The following is a 20996-nucleotide window of genomic DNA, read 5'->3' as shown; positions in this document are numbered from 1 at the left end:
ACCCGGAAAAATATATCCAGCTAAACGAACCGTTCACTGGGTACTAATCCATACGAAAAGCCCTATTGATTTACCTGTTTTTACAAGGAAGTAAAATGTGAAAAAAATATTTCTACATCCCATGGCCTTTCCCAACCATTTAAATTTTTCTCTTACAAGTCTAACACTTCCGAAAAACCAATACAACGCCCACCCGGAAAAATATATACAGCTAAACGAACCGTTCACTGGGTACTAATCCATACGAAAAGCCCTATTGATTTACCTGTTTTTACAAGGAAGTAAAATGTGAAAAAAATATTTCTACATCCCATGGCCTTTCCCAACCATTTAAATTTTTCTCTTACAGGTCTAACACTTCCGAAAAACCAATACAACGCCCACCCGGAATAATATATAAAGCTAAACGAACCGTTCACTGGGTACTTATCCGTACGAAAATCCCTATTGATGTACCTGTTTTTACAAAGAAATAAAATGTGAAAAAAATATTTCTACATCCCATGGCCTTTCCCAACCATTTAAATTTTTCTCTTACAGGTCTAACACTTCCGAAAAACCAATACAACGCCCACCCGGAATAATATATAAAGCTAAACGAACCGTTCACTGGGTACTTATCCGTACGAAAATCCCTATTGATTTACCTGTTTTTACAAGGAAATAAAATGTGAAAAAATATTTCTACATCCCATGGCCTTTCCCAACCATTTAAACTTTTCTCTTAAAGGTCTAACTCTTCCGAAAAATCAATACAACGGCCACCCGGAACAATATATAAAGCTAAACGAACCATTCACTGGGTACTAATCCATACGAAAATCCCTATTGATTTACCTGTTTTTACAAAGAAATAAAATGTGAAAAAAATATTTCTACATCCCATGGCCTTTCCCAACCATTTAAATTTTTCTCTTACAGGTCTAACACTTACGAAAAACCAATACAACGCCCACCCGGAACAATATATAAAGCTAAACGAACCGTTCACTGGGTACTTATCCGTACGAAAATCCCTATTGATTTACCTGTTTTTACAAGGAAATAAAATGTAAAAAAAATATTTCTATATCCCATGGCCTTTCCCAGCCATTTAAATTTTTATCTTACAGGTCTAACACTACCGAAAAACCAATACAACGCCCACCCGGAAAAATATATACAGCTAAACGAACCGTTCACTGGGTACTAATCCATACGAAAAGCCCTATTGATTTACCTGTTTTTACAAGGAAGTAAAATGTGAAAAAAATATTTCTACATCCCATGGCCTTTCCCAACCATTTAAACTTTTCTCTTAAAGGTCTAACACTTCCGAAAAACCAATACAACGGCCACCCGGAACAATATATAAAGCTAAACGAACCATTCACTGGGTACTAATCCATACGAAAATCCCTATTGATTTACCTGTTTTTACAAAGAAATAAAATGTGAAAAAAATATTTCTACATCCCATGGCCTTTCCCAACCATTTAAATTTTTCTCTTACAGGTCTAACACTTACGAAAAACCAATACAACGCCCACCCGGAATAATATATACAGCTAAACGAACCGTTCACTGGGTACTTATCCGTACGAAAATCCCTATTGATTTACCTGTTTTTACAAGGAAATAAAATGTGAAAAAATATTTCTACATCCCATGGCCTTTCCCAACCATTTAAACTTTTCTCTTAAAGGTCTAACTCTTCCGAAAAATCAATACAACGGCCACCCGGAACAATATATAAAGCTAAACGAACCATTCACTGGGTACTAATCCATACGAAAATCCCTATTGATTTACCTGTTTTTACAAAGAAATAAAATGTGAAAAAAATATTTCTACATCCCATGGCCTTTCCCAACCATTTAAATTTTTCTCTTACAGGTCTAACACTTACGAAAAACCAATACAACGCCCACCCGGAACAATATATAAAGCTAAACGAACCGTTCACTGGGTACTTATCCGTACGAAAATCCCTATTGATTTACCTGTTTTTACAAGGAAATAAAATGTAAAAAAAATATTTCTATATCCCATGGCCTTTCCCAGCCATTTAAATTTTTATCTTACAGGTCTAACACTACCGAAAAACCAATACAACGCCCACCCGGAAAAATATATACAGCTAAACGAACCGTTCACTGGGTACTAATCCATACGAAAAGCCCTATTGATTTACCTGTTTTTACAAGGAAGTAAAATGTGAAAAAAATATTTCTACATCCCATGGCCTTTCCCAACCATTTAAACTTTTCTCTTAAAGGTCTAACACTTCCGAAAAACCAATACAACGGCCACCCGGAACAATATATAAAGCTAAACGAACCGTTCACTGGGTACTAATCCATACGAAAATCCCTATTGATTTACCTGTTTTTACAAAGAAATAAAATGTGAAAAAAATATTTCTACATCCCATGGCCTTTCCCAACCATTTAAATTTTTCTCTTACAGGTCTAACACTTACGAAAAACCAATACAACGCCCACCCGGAATAATATATAAAGCTAAACGAACCGTTCACTGGGTACTTATCCGTACGAAAATCCCTATTGATTTACCTGTTTTTACAAGGAAATAAAATGTGAAAAAATATTTCTACATCCCATGGCCTTTCCCAACCATTTAAACTTTTCTCTTAAAGGTCTAACACTTCCGAAAAACCAATACAACGGCCACCCGGAACAATATATAAAGCTAAACGAACCGTTTACTGGGTACTAATCCATACGAAAATCCCTATTTATTTACCTGTATTTACAAGGAAATAAAATGTGAAAAAAATATTTCTACATCCCATGGCCTTTCCCAACCATTTAAATTTTTCTCTTACAGGTCTAACACTTCCGAAAAACCAATACAACGGCCACCCGGAACAATATATAAAGCTAAACGAACCGTTCACTGGGTACTAATCCATACGAAAATCCCTATTGATTTACCTGTTTTTACAAAGAAATAAAATGTGAAAAAAATATTTCTACATCCCATGGCCTTTCCCAACCATTTAAATTTTTCTCTTACAGGTCTAACACTTCCGAAAAACCAATACAACGCCCACCCGGAACAATATATAAAGCTAAACGAACCGTTCACTGGGTACTTATCCGTACGAAAATCCCTATTGATTTACCTGTTTTTACAAGGAAATAAAATGTAAAAAAAATATTTCTACATCCCATGGCCTTTCCCAGCCATTTAAATTTTTATCTTACAGGTCTAACACTACCGAAAAACCAATACAACGCCCACCCGGAAAAATATATACAGCTAAACGAACCGTTCACTGGGTACTAATCCATACGAAAAGCCCTATTGATTTACCTGTTTTTACAAGGAAGTAAAATGTGAAAAAAATATTTCTACATCCCATGGCCTTTCCCAACCATTTAAATTTTTCTCTTACAAGTCTAACACTTCCGAAAAACCAATACAACGCCCACCCGGAAAAATATATACAGCTAAACGAACCGTTCACTGGGTACTAATCCATACGAAAAGCCCTATTGATTTACCTGTTTTTACAAGGAAGTAAAATGTGAAAAAAATATTTCTACATCCCATGGCCTTTCCCAACCATTTAAATTTTTCTCTTACAGGTCTAACACTTCCGAAAAACCAATACAACGCCCACCCGGAATAATATATAAAGCTAAACGAACCGTTCACTGGGTACTTATCCGTACGAAAATCCCTATTGATTTACCTGTTTTTACAAAGAAATAAAATGTGAAAAAAATATTTCTACATCCCATGGCCTTTCCCAACCATTTAAATTTTTCTCTTACAGGTCTAACACTTCCGAAAAACCAATACAACGCCCACCCGGAATAATATATAAAGCTAAACGAACCATTCACTGGGTACTTATCCGTACGAAAATCCCTATTGATTTACCTGTTTTTACAAAGAAATAAAATGTGAAAAAAATATTTCTACATCCCATGGCCTTTCCCAACCATTTAAATTTTTCTCTTACAGGTCTAACACTTACGAAAAACCAATACAACGCCCACCTGGAATAATATATAAAGCTAAACGAACCGTTCACTGGGTACTTATCCGTACGAAAATCCCTATTGATTTACCTGTTTTTACAAGGAAATAAAATGTGAAAAAAATATTTCTACATCCCATGGCCTTTCCCAACCATTTAAATTTTTCTCTTACAGGTCTAACACTTCCGAAAAACCAATACAACGCCCACCCGGAATAATATATAAAGCTAAACGAACCGTTCACTGGGTACTTATCCGTACGAAAATCCCTATTGATTTACCTGTTTTTACAAGGAAATAAAATGTGAAAAAATATTTCTACATCCCATGGCCTTTCCCAACCATTTAAACTTTTCTCTTAAAGGTCTAACACTTCCGAAAAACCAATACAACGGCCACCCGGAACAATATATAAAGCTAAACGAACCGTTCACTGGGTACTAATCCATACGAAAATCCCTATTGATTTACCTGTTTTTACAAAGAAATAAAATGTGAAAAAAATATTTCTACATCCCATGGCCTTTCCCAACCATTTAAATGTTTCTCTTACAGGTCTAACACTTCCGAAAAACCAATACAACGCCCACCCGGAACAATATATAAAGCTAAACGAACCGTTCACTGGGTACTTATCCGTACGAAAATCCCTATTGATTTACCTGTTTTTACAAGGAAATAAAATGTGAAAAAAATATTTCTACATCCCATGGCCTTTCCCAGCCATTTAAATTTTTATCTTACAGGTCTAAAACTACCGAAAAACCAATACAACGCCCACCCGGAAAAATATATACAGCTAAACGAACCGTTCACTGGGTACTAATCCATACGAAAAGCCCTATTGATTTACCTGTTTTTACAAGGAAGTAAAATGTGAAAAAAATATTTCTACATCCCATGGCCTTTCCCAACCATTTAAATTTTTCTCTTACAGGTCTAACACTTCCGAAAAACAAATACAACGCCCACCCGGAACAATATATAAAGCTAAACGAACCGTTCACTGGGTACTAATCCATACGAAAATCCCTATTGATTTACCTGTTTTTACAAAGAAATAAAATGTGAAAAAAATATTTCTACATCCCATGGCCTTTCCCAACCATTTAAATTTTTCTCTTACAGGTCTAACACTTCCGAAAAACCAATACAACGCCCACCCGGAACAATATATAAAGCTAAACGAACCGTTCACTGGGTACTTATCCGTACGAAAATCCCTATTGATTTACCTGTTTTTACAAGGAAATAAAATGTAAAAAAAAATATTTCTACATCCCATGGCCTTTCCCAGCCATTTACATTTTTATCTTACAGGTCTAACACTACCGAAAAACCAATACAACGCCCACCCGGAAAAATATATACAGCTAAACGAACCGTTCACTGGGTACTAATCCATACGAAAAGCCCTATTGATTTACCTGTTTTTACAAGGAAGTAAAATGTGAAAAAAATATTTCTACATCCCATGGCCTTTCCCAACCATTTAAATTTTTCTCTTACAGGTCTAACACTTCTGAAAAACCAATACAACGCCCACCCGGAATAATATATAAAGCTAAACGAACCGTTCACTGGGTACTTATCCGTACGAAAATCCCTATTGATTTACCTGTTTTTACAAAGAAATAAAATGTGAAAAAAATATTTCTACATCCCATGGCCTTTCCCAACCATTTAAATTTTTCTCTTACAGGTCTAACACTTCCGAAAAACCAATACAACGCCCACCCGGAACAATATATAAAGCTAAACGAACCGTTCACTGGGTACTAATCCATACGAAAATCCCTATTAAATTTACCTGTTTTTACAAAGAAATAAAATGTGAAAAAAATATTTCTACATCCCATGGCCTTTCCCAACCATTTAAATTTTTCTCTTACAGGTCTAACACTTCCGAAAAACCAATACAACGCCCACCCGGAACAATATATAAAGCTAAACGAACCGTTCACTGGGTACTTATCCGTACGAAAATCCCTATTGATTTACCTGTTTTTACAAGGAAATAAAATGTAAAAAAAATATTTCTACATCCCATGGCCTTTCCCAGCCATTTAAATTTTTCTCTTACAGGTCTAACACTACCGAAAAATCAATACAACGCCCACCCGGAAAAATATATACAGCTAAACGAACCGTTCACTGGGTACTAATCCATACGAAAAGCCCTATTGATTTACCTGTTTTTACAAGGAAGTAAAATGTGAAAAAAATATTTCTACATCCCATGGCCTTTCCCAACCATTTAAATTTTTCTCTTACAGGTCTAACACTTCCGAAAAACCAATACAACGCCCACCCGGAATAATATATAAAGCTAAACGAACCGTTCACTGGGTACTTATCCGTACGAAAATCCCTATTGATTTACCTGTTTTTACAAAGAAATAAAATGTGAAAAAAATATTTCTACATCCCATGGCCTTTCCCAACCATTTAAATTTTTCTCTTACAGGTCTAACACTTCCGAAAAACCAATACAACGCCCACCCGGAATAATATATAAAGCTAAACGAACCGTTCACTGGGTACTTATCCGTACGAAAATCCCTATTGATTTACCTGTTTTTACAAGGAAATAAAATGTGAAAAAATATTTCTACATCCCATGGCCTTTCCCAACCATTTAAACTTTTCTCTTAAAGGTCTAACTCTTCCGAAAAACCAATACAACGGCCACCCGGAACAATATATAAAGCTAAACGAACCGTTCACTGGGTACTAATCCATACGAAAATCCCTATTGATTTACCTGTTTTTACAAAGAAATAAAATGTGAAAAAAATATTTCTACATCCCATGGCCTTTCCCAACCATTTAAATTTTTCTCTTACAGGTCTAACACTTACGAAAAACCAATACAACGCCCACCCGGAATAATATATAAAGCTAAACGAACCGTTCACTGGGTACTTATCCGTACGAAAATCCCTATTGATTTACCTGTTTTTACAAGGAAATAAAATGTGAAAAAAATATTTCTACATCCCATGGCCTTTCCCAACCATTTAAATTTTTCTCTTACAGGTCTAACACTTCCGAAAAACCAATACAACGCCCACCCGGAATAATATATAAAGCTAAACGAACCGTTCACTGGGTACTTATCCGTACGAAAATCCCTATTGATTTACCTGTTTTTACAAGGAAATAAAATGTGAAAAAATATTTCTACATCCCATGGCCTTTCCCAACCATTTAAACTTTTCTCTTAAAGTTCTAACACTTCCGAAAAACCAATACAACGGCCACCCGGAACAATATATAAAGCTAAACGAACCGTTCACTGGGTACTAATCCATACGAAAATCCCTATTGATTTACCTGTTTTTACAAAGAAATAAAATGTGAAAAAAATATTTCTACATCCCATGGCCTTTCCCAACCATTTAAATTTTTCTCTTACAGGTCTAACACTTCCGAAAAACCAATACAACGCACACCCGGAACAATATATAAAGCTAAACGAACCGTTCACTGGGTACTTATCCGTACGAAAATCCCTATTGATTTACCTGTTTTTACAAGGAAATAAAATGTGAAAAAAATATTTCTACATCCCATGGCCTTTCCCAGCCATTTAAATTTTTCTCTTACAGGTCTAACACTTCCGAAAAACAAATACAACGCCCACCCGGAACAATATATAAAGCTAAACGAACCGTTCACTGGGTACTAATCCATACGAAAATCCCTATTGATTTACCTGTTTTTACAAAGAAATAAAATGTGAAAAAAATATTTCTACATCCCATGGCCTTTCCCAACCATTTAAATTTTTCTCTTACAGGTCTAACACTTCCGAAAAACCAATACAACGCCCACCCGGAACAATATATAAAGCTAAACGAACCGTTCACTGGGTACTTATCCGTACGAAAATCCCTATTGATTTACCTGTTTTTACAAGGAAATAAAATGTAAAAAAAATATTTCTACATCCCATGGCCTTTCCCAGCCATTTAAATTTTTATCTTACAGGTCTAACACTACCGAAAAACCAATACAACGCCCACCCGGAAAAATATATACAGCTAAACGAACCGTTCACTGGGTACTAATCCATACGAAAAGCCCTATTGATTTACCTGTTTTTACAAGGAAGTAAAATGTGAAAAAAATATTTCTACATCCCATGGCCTTTCCCAACCATTTAAATTTTTCTCTTACAGGTCTAACACTTCTGAAAAACCAATACAACGCCCACCCGGAATAATATATAAAGCTAAACGAACCGTTCACTGGGTACTTATCCGTACGAAAATCCCTATTGATTTACCTGTTTTTACAAAGAAATAAAATGTGAAAAAAATATTTCTACATCCCATGGCCTTTCCCAACCATTTAAATTTTTCTCTTACAGGTCTAACACTTCCGAAAAACCAATACAACGCCCACCCGGAATAATATATAAAGCTAAACGAACCGTTCACTGGGTACTTATCCGTACGAAAATCCCTATTGATTTACCTGTTTTTACAAGGAAATAAAATGTGAAAAAATATTTCTACATCCCATGGCCTTTCCCAACCATTTAAACTTTTCTCTTAAAGGTCTAACACTTCCGAAAAACCAATACAACGGCCACCCGGAACAATATATAAAGCTAAACCAACCGTTCACTGGGTACTAATCCATACGAAAATCCCTATTGATTTACCTGTTTTTACAAAGAAATAAAATGTGAAAAAAATATTTCTACATCCCATGGCCTTTCCCAGCCATTTAAATTTTTCTCTTACAGGTCTAACACTTCCGAAAAACCAATACAACGCCCACCCGGAATAATATATAAAGCTAAACGAACCGTTCACTGGGTACTTATCCGTACGAAAATCCCTATTGATTTACCTGTTTTTACAAGGAAATAAAATGTGAAAAAATATTTCTACATCCCATGGCCTTTCCCAACCATTTAAACTTTTCTCTTAAAGTTCTAACACTTCCGAAAAACCAATACAACGGCCACCCGGAACAATATATAAAGCTAAACGAACCGTTCACTGGGTACTAATCCATACGAAAATCCCTATTGATTTACCTGTTTTTACAAAGAAATAAAATGTGAAAAAAATATTTCTACATCCCATGGCCTTTCCCAACCATTTAAATTTTTCTCTTACAGGTCTAACACTTCCGAAAAACCAATACAACGCACACCCGGAACAATATATAAAGCTAAACGAACCGTTCACTGGGTACTTATCCGTACGAAAATCCCTATTGATTTACCTGTTTTTACAAGGAAATAAAATGTGAAAAAAATATTTCTACATCCCATGGCCTTTCCCAGCCATTTAAATTTTTCTCTTACAGGTCTAACACTTCCGAAAAACAAATACAACGCCCACCCGGAACAATATATAAAGCTAAACGAACCGTTCACTGGGTACTAATCCATACGAAAATCCCTATTGATTTACCTGTTTTTACAAAGAAATAAAATGTGAAAAAAATATTTCTACATCCCATGGCCTTTCCCAACCATTTAAATTTTTCTCTTACAGGTCTAACACTTCCGAAAAACCAATACAACGCCCACCCGGAACAATATATAAAGCTAAACGAACCGTTCACTGGGTACTTATCCGTACGAAAATCCCTATTGATTTACCTGTTTTTACAAGGAAATAAAATGTAAAAAAAATATTTCTACATCCCATGGCCTTTCCCAGCCATTTAAATTTTTATCTTACAGGTCTAACACTACCGAAAAACCAATACAACGCCCACCCGGAAAAATATATACAGCTAAACGAACCGTTCACTGGGTACTAATCCATACGAAAAGCCCTATTGATTTACCTGTTTTTACAAGGAAGTAAAATGTGAAAAAAATATTTCTACATCCCATGGCCTTTCCCAACCATTTAAATTTTTCTCTTACAGGTCTAACACTTCTGAAAAACCAATACAACGCCCACCCGGAATAATATATAAAGCTAAACGAACCGTTCACTGGGTACTTATCCGTACGAAAATCCCTATTGATTTACCTGTTTTTACAAAGAAATAAAATGTGAAAAAAATATTTCTACATCCCATGGCCTTTCCCAACCATTTAAATTTTTCTCTTACAGGTCTAACACTTCCGAAAAACCAATACAACGCCCACCCGGAATAATATATAAAGCTAAACGAACCGTTCACTGGGTACTTATCCGTACGAAAATCCCTATTGATTTACCTGTTTTTACAAGGAAATAAAATGTGAAAAAATATTTCTACATCCCATGGCCTTTCCCAACCATTTAAACTTTTCTCTTAAAGGTCTAACACTTCCGAAAAACCAATACAACGGCCACCCGGAACAATATATAAAGCTAAACCAACCGTTCACTGGGTACTAATCCATACGAAAATCCCTATTGATTTACCTGTTTTTACAAAGAAATAAAATGTGAAAAAAATATTTCTACATCCCATGGCCTTTCCCAGCCATTTAAATTTTTCTCTTACAGGTCTAACACTTCCGAAAAACAAATACAACGCCCACCCGGAACAATATATAAAGCTAAACGAACCGTTCACTGGGTACTAATCCATACGAAAATCCCTATTGATTTACCTGTTTTTACAAAGAAATAAAATGTGAAAAAAATATTTCTACATCCCATGGCCTTTCCCAACCATTTAAATTTTTCTCTTACAGGTCTAACACTTCCGAAAAACCAATACAACGCCCACCCGGAACAATATATAAAGCTAAACGAACCGTTCACTGGGTACTTATCCGTACGAAAATCCCTATTGATTTACCTGTTTTTACAAGGAAATAAAATGTAAAAAAAATATTTCTACATCCCATGGCCTTTCCCAGCCATTTAAATTTTTATCTTACAGGTCTAACACTACCGAAAAACCAATACAACGCCCACCCGGAAAAATATATACAGCTAAACGAACCGTTCACTGGGTACTAATCCATACGAAAAGCCCTATTGATTTACCTGTTTTTACAAGGAAGTAAAATGTGAAAAAAATATTTCTACATCCCATGGCCTTTCCCAACCATTTAAATTTTTCTCTTACAGGTCTAACACTTCTGAAAAACCAATACAACGCCCACCCGGAATAATATATAAAGCTAAACGAACCGTTCACTGGGTACTTATCCGTACGAAAATCCCTATTGATTTACCTGTTTTTACAAAGAAATAAAATGTGAAAAAAATATTTCTACATCCCATGGCCTTTCCCAACCATTTAAATTTTTCTCTTACAGGTCTAACACTTCCGAAAAACCAATACAACGCCCACCCGGAATAATATATAAAGCTAAACGAACCGTTCACTGGGTACTTATCCGTACGAAAATCCCTATTGATTTACCTGTTTTTACAAGGAAATAAAATGTGAAAAAATATTTCTACATCCCATGGCCTTTCCCAACCATTTAAACTTTTCTCTTAAAGGTCTAACACTTCCGAAAAACCAATACAACAGCCACCCGGAACAATATATAAAGCTAAACCAACCGTTCACTGGGTACTAATCCATACGAAAATCCCTATTGATTTACCTGTTTTTACAAAGAAATAAAATGTGAAAAAAATATTTCTACATCCCATGGCCTTTCCCAACCATTTAAATTTTTCTCTTACAGGTCTAACACTTACGAAAAACCAATACAACGCCCACCCGGAATAATATATAAAGCTAAACGAACCGTTCACTGGGTACTTATCCGTACGAAAATCCCTATTGATTTACCTGTTTTTACAAGGAAATAAAATGTGAAAAAATATTTCTACATCCCATGGCCTTTCCCAACCATTTAAACTTTTCTCTTAAAGGTCTAACACTTCCGAAAAACCAATACAACGGCCACCCGGAACAATATATAAAGCTAAACGAACCGTTTACTGGGTACTAATCCATACGAAAATCCCTTTTTATTTACCTGTTTTTACAAGGAAATAAAATGTGAAAAAAATATTTCTACATCCCATGGCCTTTCCCAACCATTTAAATTTTTCTCTTACAGGTCTAACACTTCCGAAAAACCAATACAACGCCCACCCGGAACAATATATAAAGCTAAACGAACCGTTCACTGGGTACTAATCCATACGAAAATCCCTATTGATTTACCTGTTTTTACAAAGAAATAAAATGTGAAAAAAATATTTCTACATCCCATGGCCTTTCCCAACCATTTAAATTTTTCTCTTACAGGTCTAACACTTCCGAAAAACCAATACAACGCCCACCCGGAACAATATATAAAGCTAAATGAACCGTTCACTGGGTACTTATCCGTACGAAAATCCCTATTGATTTACCTGTTTTTACAAGGAAATAAAATGTAAAAAAAATATTTCTACATCCCATGGCCTTTCCCAGCCATTTAAATTTTTATCTTACAGGTCTAACACTACCGAAAAACCAATACAACGCCCACCTGGAAAAATATATACAGCTAAACGAACCGTTCACTGGGTACTAATCCATACGAAAAGCCCTATTGATTTACCTGTTTTTACAAGGAAGTAAAATGTGAAAAAAATATTTCTACATCCCATGGCCTTTCCCAACCATTTAAATTTTTCTCTTACAGGTCTAACAGTTGCGAAAAACCAATACAACGCCCACCCGGAAAAATATATAAAGCTAAACGAACCGTTCACTGGGTACTAATCCATACGAAAATCCCTATTGATTTACCTGTTTTTACAAAGAAATAAAATGTGAAAAAAATATTTCTACATCCCATGGCCTTTCCCAACCATTTAAATTTTTCTCTTACAGGTCTAACACTTCCGAAAAACCAATACAACGCCCACCCGGAACAATATATAAAGCTAAACGAACCGTTCACTGGGTACTTATCCGTACGAAAATCCCTATTGATTTACCTGTTTTTACAAGGAATTAAAATGTGAAAAAAATATTTCTACATCCCATGGCCTTTCCCAACCATTTAAACTTTTCTCTTAAAGGTCTAACACTTCCGAAAAACCAATACAACGCCCACCCGGAACAATATATAAAGCTAAACGAAACGTTCACTGGGTACTTAACCGTACGAAAAGCCCTATTGATTTACCTGTTTTTACAAGGAAGTAAAACGTGAAAAAAATATATCTACATCCCATGGCCTTTCCCAACCATTTAAATTTTTCTCTTACAGGTCTAACAGTTGCGAAAAACCAAAACAACGCCCACCCGGAAAAATATATAAAGGTAAACGAACCGTTCACTGGGTACTAATCCATACGAAAATCCCTATTGATTTATCTGTTTTTACAAAGAAATAAAATGTGAAAAAAATATTTCTACATCCCATGGCCTTTCCCAACCATTTAAATTTTTCTCTTACAGGTCTAACACTTCCGAAAAACCAATACAACGCCCACCCGGAACAATATATAAAGCTAAACGAACCGTTCACTGGGTACTTATCCGTACGAAAATCCCTATTGATTTACCTGTTTTTTCAAGGAAATATGAATCCTCGCCTTCCCTAGGCAGCTATTTTGTAGCTAACTCCTCCTCCCCTTCAAATGGATGCCATTTGGAGCTAAATCCTCCCATTCTGATAGCAGCCATTTTGTAGCTGACACCTCCCCTTTGTATGGCAGCCATATTGTAGCTGACCCCTCCCCTTCCCTAGGCACCCATTTTGTAGCTGACTCCTCCCCTTCCCTAGGGAGCCATTTCGTAGCTGGCTCCTCCCTTCCTATGCCAGCCATTTTATGAGACTCCTCCTCTTCCCTAGGCAGCCAATTTGTAGCAGACTTCTCCCTTCTGTATAGCAGCCATTTTGTAGCTGACTGCTCCCCATCCCTAGGCAGCCATTTTGTAGTTGACTCCTACCCTTCCCTAGGCAGCCATTTTGTAGCTGACTCCTCCCCTTTCTATGACAGACATTTTGTAGCTGACTCCTCCCCTTCCCTAAGCAGACATTTTGTAGCTGACTCCTCCCCTTTCTATGGCGGACATTTTGTAGCTGACTCCTCCCCTTACCTAGGCAGCCATTTTGTAGCTTAATCCTCATCTCTAGGCAGCCATTTTTAGCAGACTCCTCCCCTTTGTATGGCAGCCATTTCGTAGATGACTCCTAGCCTTCCCTAGACAGCCATTTTGTAGCTGACTCCTCCCCTACAATTGGCATACATTTTGTACCTGACTACTCCCCTTCCTATGGCAGACATTTTGTACATGACACCACCCCTTCAAATGGATGCCATTTCGTAGCTAAATCCTCATTCACTTTCTATGGCAGAAATTTCGTTGCTGACTCTTCCCCTTCCTATGCCAGCCATTTTGTAGCAGACTCCTCCCTTTTGTATACCAGCCATTTTGCAGCTGACTCCTCCCGTTCTGATAGCACCCCATCCCTAGGCACATATTTTGTAGTTGACTCCTCCCCTTCCCTAGTCAGCAATTTTGTAGCTGACTCCTCCACTTTCTATGGCAGACATTTTGTAGCTGACTCCTCCCGTTCTGATAGCAGCCATTTTTAGCGGACTCCTCCCCTTTGTATTGCAGCCATTTCGTAGCTGACTCCTCCCCTTCTGATAGCAGCCATTTTAGCAGACTCCTCTCCTTTGTATGGCAGCCATTTTGTAGCTGACTCCTCCCCTTTGTGTGGCAGCCATTTTGTAGCTAACACCTCCTCATCCTTAGGCAGCTATTTTGTAGCTGACTCCTCCCCTTACCTAGGCAGCCATTTTGTAGCTTACTCCTCATCTCTAGGCAGCCATTTTGTAGCTAAGACCTCCTCATCCTTAGGCAGCTATTTTGTAGCTGACTCCTCCCCTTACCTAGGCAGCCATTTTGTAGCTTACTCCTCATCTCTAGGCAGCCATTTTGTAGAAGACTCCTCCCTTTTGTATAGCAGCCATTTTGTAGCTGACTGCTCCCCATCCCTAGGCAGCTATTTTGTAGTTGACTCCTCCCCTTCCCTAATCAGCGATTTTGTAGCTGATTCCTCCCCTTTGTATGGCAGACATTTTGTAGCTGACTCCTCCCCTTCTCAAGGCAGCCATTTTTAGCAGACTCCTCCCCTTTGTATGGTAGCCATTTTGTAGATGACTCTTCCCCTTCTCTAGGCAGCCATTTTGTAGCTGACTCCTCTCCTACAATTGGTATACATTTTGTACATGTACTCCACCCCTTCAAATGGATGCCATTTTGTAGCTAAATACTCCCCTTCTGATAGCAGCCATTTTGTAGCAGACTCCTCCCCTTTGTATGGCATCATTTTGTAGCTGACTCCTCCCCTTCCCTAGGCAGCCATTTTGTAGCTGACTCCTCCCCTTACCTAGGCAGCCATTTTGTAGCTTATTCCTCATCTCTAGGCAGCCATTTTGTAGCAGACTCCTCCCTTTTGTATAACTGCCATTGTGTAGCTGACTGCTCCCCATCCCTAGGCAGCTATTTTGTAGTTGACTCCTCCCCTTTCTATGGCAGACATTTTGTAGCTGATTCCGCCCCTTTGTATGGCAGCCATCTAGTAGATGACTCCTCCCCTTCCCTAGGCAGCCATTTTGTAGCTGACTCCTCCCCTACAATTGGCACACATTTTGTACCTGACTCCTTCCCTTCCTATGGCAGAAATTTTGTAGATGACTCCACCCCTTCAAATGGAAGCCATTTTGTAGATGACTCTTCCCCTTCCCTAGGCAGCCATTTCGTAGCTGACTCCTCCCCTTTCTATGGGAGACATTTTGTCGCTGACTCCTCCCTTCGTATGCCAGCCATTTTATATGAGACTCCTCCTCTTCCCTAGGCAGCCATTGTGTAGCAGACTCCTCCCTTTTTTATAGGAGCCATTTTGTAGCTGACTGCTCCCCATCCCTAGGCAGCCATTTTGTAGTTGACTACTCCCATTCCCTAGGCAGCCATTTTGTAGTTGACTACTCCCATTCCCTAAGCAGCCATTTTGTAGCTATCTCCTCCCCTTCAAATGGAAGCCATTTTGTAGCTGACTCCACCCCTTTATATGGCTGCCATTTTGTAGCTAACTCCTCCCCTTCTGATCTCAGCCATTTTGTAGCTGCCTCCACCCCTTTGTATGGATGCCATATTGTAGCTGACCCCTCCCCTTACCTAGGCAGCCAATTTGTAGCTCACCCCTCCCCTTCCCTAGGCAGCCATTTTGTAGCTGACTCCTCCCCTTCCGTAGGCAGCCATTTTGTAGCTAACGTTTCCCCTTCTCATGGCAGCCATTTTGTAGCAGACTCCTCCCCTTTGTATAGCAACCATTTTGTAGTTGACTCCTCCCCTTCCCTAGGCAGCCATTTTGTAGTGGACTCCTCTGCTTTGTATGGAAGCCATTTTGTAGCTTACCCCTCCCCTGCCCTAGGCAGCCATTTTGTAGCTGACTCCTCCCCTTGCCTAGGCAGCCATTTTGTAGCTGACTCCTCCCATTCCCTAGGCAGCCATGTTGTAGCTGACTCGTCCCGTTTCTATGGCAGACATTTTGTCACTGATTCCTTCCCTTCCAATTCCAGCCATTTTATAAGAGATTCCTCCTATTCCCTAGGCAGCCATTTTGTAGCTGACTCCTCCCCTTCTCTAGGCAGCCATTTTGTAGCTAACTCCTCCTCATCCCTAGTCAGCCATTCTGTAGCTGAATCCTCCCCTTTGTATGGCAGGCATTTTGTAGCTGACTCCTCCCCTTCCTATGCCAGGCATTTCCCATGAGACTCCTCCTCTGCCCTAGGCAGCCATTTTGTAGCTTACTCCTCCCCTTCTCATGGCAGCTATTTTGTAGCAGACTCCTCCCCTTGGTATAGCAGCCATTTTGTAGTTGACTGCTCCCCTTCCCTAGGCAGCCATTTTGTAGCTGACTCCTACCCTTTGTATGGAAGCCATTTTGCAGTTGACCCCTCCCCTTCCCTAGGCAGCTATTTTGTAGCTGACTGCTACCCTTCCCTTGGCTGCCATTTTGTAGCTGACTCCTCCCCTTTCTATGGCAGACATTTTGTAGCTGACTCCTCCCCTTCTCAAGGCAGTCATTTTGTAGCAGACTCCACCCATTTGTATGGCAGCAATTTTGTAGCTGACTCCTCCCCTTCTCAAGGCAGCCACTTTGTAGCAGACTTCTCCCTTTTGTATAGCAGCCATTTAGTAGCTGACTACTCCCCTTCCGTAGGCTGCCATTTTGTAGTCGACTCCTCCCATTCCCTAGGCAGCCATTTTGTAGTTGACTCCTCCCCTTTCTATGGCAGACATTTTGTAGCTGACTCCTCCCCTTCTCATTGCAGCCATTTTGTAGCAGACTCCTCCCCTTTGTATGGCAACCATTTTGTAGATGAATCCTCTCCTTCCCTAGGCAGCCATTTTGTAGTTGACTCCTCTCCTTCCCTAGGCAGCCATTTTGTAGCTGACTCCTCCCCTTTGTATGGAAGCCATTTTGTAGCTGACTCCTCCCCTTTGTATGGAAGCCATTTTGTAGCTGACTCCTCCCCTGCCCTAGGCAGCCATTTTGTAGCTGACTCCTCCCCATCCCTAGGCAGCCATTTTGTAGCTGACTCATCCCCTTTCTATGACAGACATTTTGTAGCTGACTCCTCCCCTTCCCTAAGCAGACATTTTGTAGCTGACTCCTCCCCTTTCTATGGCGGACATTTTTTAGCTGACTCCTCCCCTTACCTAGGCAGCCATTTTGTAGCTTAATCCTCATCTCTAGGCAGCCATTTTTTAGCAGACTCCTCCCCTTTGTATGGCAGCCATTTCGTAGATGACTCCTAGCCTTCCCTAGGCAGCCATTTTGTAGCTGACTCCTCCCCTACAATTGGCATACATTTTGTACCTGACTCCTCCCCTTCCTATGGCAGACATTTTGTACATGACACCACCCCTTCAAATGGATGCCATTTCGTAGCTAAATCCTCATTCACTTTCTATGGCAGAAATTTCGTTGCTGACTCCTCCCCTTCCTATGCCAGCCATTTTGTAGCAGACTCCTCCTCTTTTTTGTATACCAGCCATTTTGCAGCTGAATGCACCCCATCCCTAGGCACATATTTTGTAGTTGACTCCTCCCCTTCCCTAGTCAGCCATTTTGTAGCTGACTTCTCCTCTTTCTATGGCAGACATTTTGTAGCTGACTCCTCCCCTTCTCATGGCAGCCATTTTGTAGTTGACTCCTCCCCTTCCCTAAGCAGCCATTTTGTAGCTGACTCCTCCCCTTTCTGCGGCAGACGTTTTGTAGCTGACTCCTCCCTTTCTCAAGGCAGCCATTTTGTAGCAGACTCCTCCCCTTTGTATGGCAGACATTTTGTAGATGACTCCTACCCTTCCCTAGGAAGCCATTTTGTAGCTGACTTCTCCTCTTTCTATGGCGGACATTTTGTAGCTGACTCCTCCCCTTCTCATGGCAGCCATTTTGTAGTTGACTCCTCCCCTTCCCTAAGCAGCAATTTTGTAGCTGACTCCTCCACTTTCTATGGCAGACATTTTGTAGCTAACTCCTCCACTTCTCAAGGCAGCCATTTTGTAGCAGACTCTTACCCTTTGTATGGCAGCCATTTTGTAGATGATTCCTCCCCTTCCCTAGGCAGCCATTTTGTAGATGAATCCACCCCTTCAAATGGAAGCCACTTTATTGCTAACTACTCCCCTTCTGATCTCAGCCATTTTGTAGATGACTCCTCCCCTTCCATAGGCAGCCTTTTCGTAGCTAACTCCTCCTCATCCCTAGTCAGCCATTCTGTAGCTGATTCCTCCCCTTTGTTTGGCAGCCATTTTGTTGCTGTCTCCTACACTTCCTATGCCAGCCATTTTATATGAGACTCATCCTCTTCTCTAGGCAGCCATTTTGAAGCTGTCTGCTCCCCATCCTTAGGCAGCCATTTTTTAGTTGACTCCTCCCCTTCCCTAAGCAGCCATTTTGTAGCTGACTCCTCCCCTTTCTAGGGCAGATATTTTGTAGCTGACTCCTCCCCTTCTCAAGGTAGCCAATTTGAAGCAGACTCCTCCCCTTCCTATGGCAGACATTTTGTACATGATTCCACCCATTCATATGGCAGCCATTTTGTAGCTGACTCCTCCCCTTCCCTAGGCAGCCATTTTGTAGCTTACTCCTCCTCATCCATAGGCAGCCATTTTGTAGCTGACTCCTCCCCTTCCCTAGGCAGCCATTTTGTAGCTTACTCCTCCTCATCCATAGGCAGCCATTTTGTAGCTGACTCCTCCTCTTTGCATGGCTGCCATTTTGTAGTTGACTCCTCCCCTATCTATGGCAGACATTTTGTAGCTGTCTCCTCCCCTTCTCAAGGCAGCCATTTTGTAGCTGACTCCTCGCCTACACTTGGCATACATTTTGTACCTGACTCCTCCCCTTCCTATGGCAGAAATTTTGTAGATGAATCCACCCCTTCAAATGGAAGCCATTTTGTAGCTGACTGATCCCCTTTGTATGGCTGCCATATTGTAGCTAACTCTTCCCCTTCTGATCTCAGCCATTTTGAAGCTGACTCCACCCCTTCCCTAGGCAGCCATTTTGTAGCTGACTCCTCCCGTTCCCTAGGCAGCCATTTTGTAGCAGACTCCTCCCCTTTGTATGGCAACCATTTTGTAGATGAATCCTCGCCTACCCTAGGCAGCCATTTTGTAGTTGACTCCTCTCCTTCCCTAGGCAGCCATTTTGTAGCTGACTCCTCCCCTTTGTATGGAAGCCATTTTGTAGCTGACTCCTCCCCTTGCCTAGGCAGCCATTTTGTAGCTGACTCCTCCCATTCCCTAGGCAGCCATTTTGTAGCTGACTCCTCCCATTTCTATGGCAGACATTTTGTCACTGATTCCTTCCCTTCCAATTCCAGCCATTTTATATGAGACTCCTCCTATTCCCTAGGCAGCCATTTTGTAGCTGACTCCTCCCCTTCCCTAGGCAGCCATTTTGTAGCTAACTCCTCCTCATCCTTAGTGAGCCATTCTGTAGCTGAATCCTCCTCTTTGTATGGCAGGCATTTTGTAGCTGACTCCTCCCCTTCCTATGCCAGGCATTTCACATGAGACTCCTCTTCTGCCCTAGCCAGCCATTTTGTAGCTTACTCCTCCCCTTCTCGTGGCAGCTATTTTGTAGCAGACTCCTCCCCTTGGTATAGCAGCCATTTTGTAGTTGACTGATCCCCTTCCCTAGGCAGCCATTTTGTAGCTGACTCCTAACCTTTGTATGGAAGCCATTTTGCAGTTGAACCCTCCCCTTCCTAGGCAGCTATTTTGTAGCTGACTCCTCCCCTTCCCTTGGCTGCCATTTTGTAGCTGACTCCACCCATTTGTACGGCAGCAATTTTGTAGCTGACTCCTCCCCTTCTCAAGGCAGCCACTTTGTAGCAGACTTCTCCCTTTTGTATAGCAGCCATTTAGTAGCTGACTACTCCCCTTCCGTAGGCAGCCATTTTGTAGATGACTCCTCCCCTTCCCTAGGCAGCCATTTTGTAGTTGACTCCTCCCCTTTCTATGGCAGACACTTTGTAGCTTACTCCTCCCCTTCTCATTGCAGCCATTTTGTAGCAGACTCCTCCCCTTTGTATGGCAACCATTTTGTAGATGAATCCTCTCCTTCCCTAGGCAGCCATTTTGTAGTTGACTCCTCTCCTTCCCTAGGCAGCCATTTTGTAGCTGACTCCTCCCCTTTGTATGGAAGCCATTTTGTAGCTGACTCCTCCCCTGCCCTAGGCAGCCATTTTGTAGCTGACTCCTCCCCATCCCTAGGCAGCCATTTTGTAGCTGACTCATCCCCTTTCTGTGACAGACATTTTGTAGCTGACTCCTCCCCTTCCCTAAGCAGACATTTTGTAGCTGACTCCTCCCCTTTGTATGGCAGCCATTTCGTAGATGACTCCTAGCCTTCCCTAGGCAGCCATTTTGTAGCTGACTCCTCCCCTACAATTGGCATACATTTTGTACCTGACTCCTCCCCTTCCTATGGCAGACATTTTGTACATGACACCACCCCTTCAAATGGATGCCATTTCGTAGCTAAATCCTCATTCACTTTCTATGGCAGAAATTTCGTTGCTGACTCCTCCCCTT

Source organism: Paroedura picta, chromosome 11 (assembly GCF_049243985.1).
Source record: "Paroedura picta isolate Pp20150507F chromosome 11, Ppicta_v3.0, whole genome shotgun sequence".
NCBI lineage: Eukaryota > Metazoa > Chordata > Lepidosauria > Squamata > Gekkonidae > Paroedura > Paroedura picta.
The sequence above is the reverse complement of the archived record's forward strand: the minus strand, read 5'-3'. Positions refer to the sequence as shown.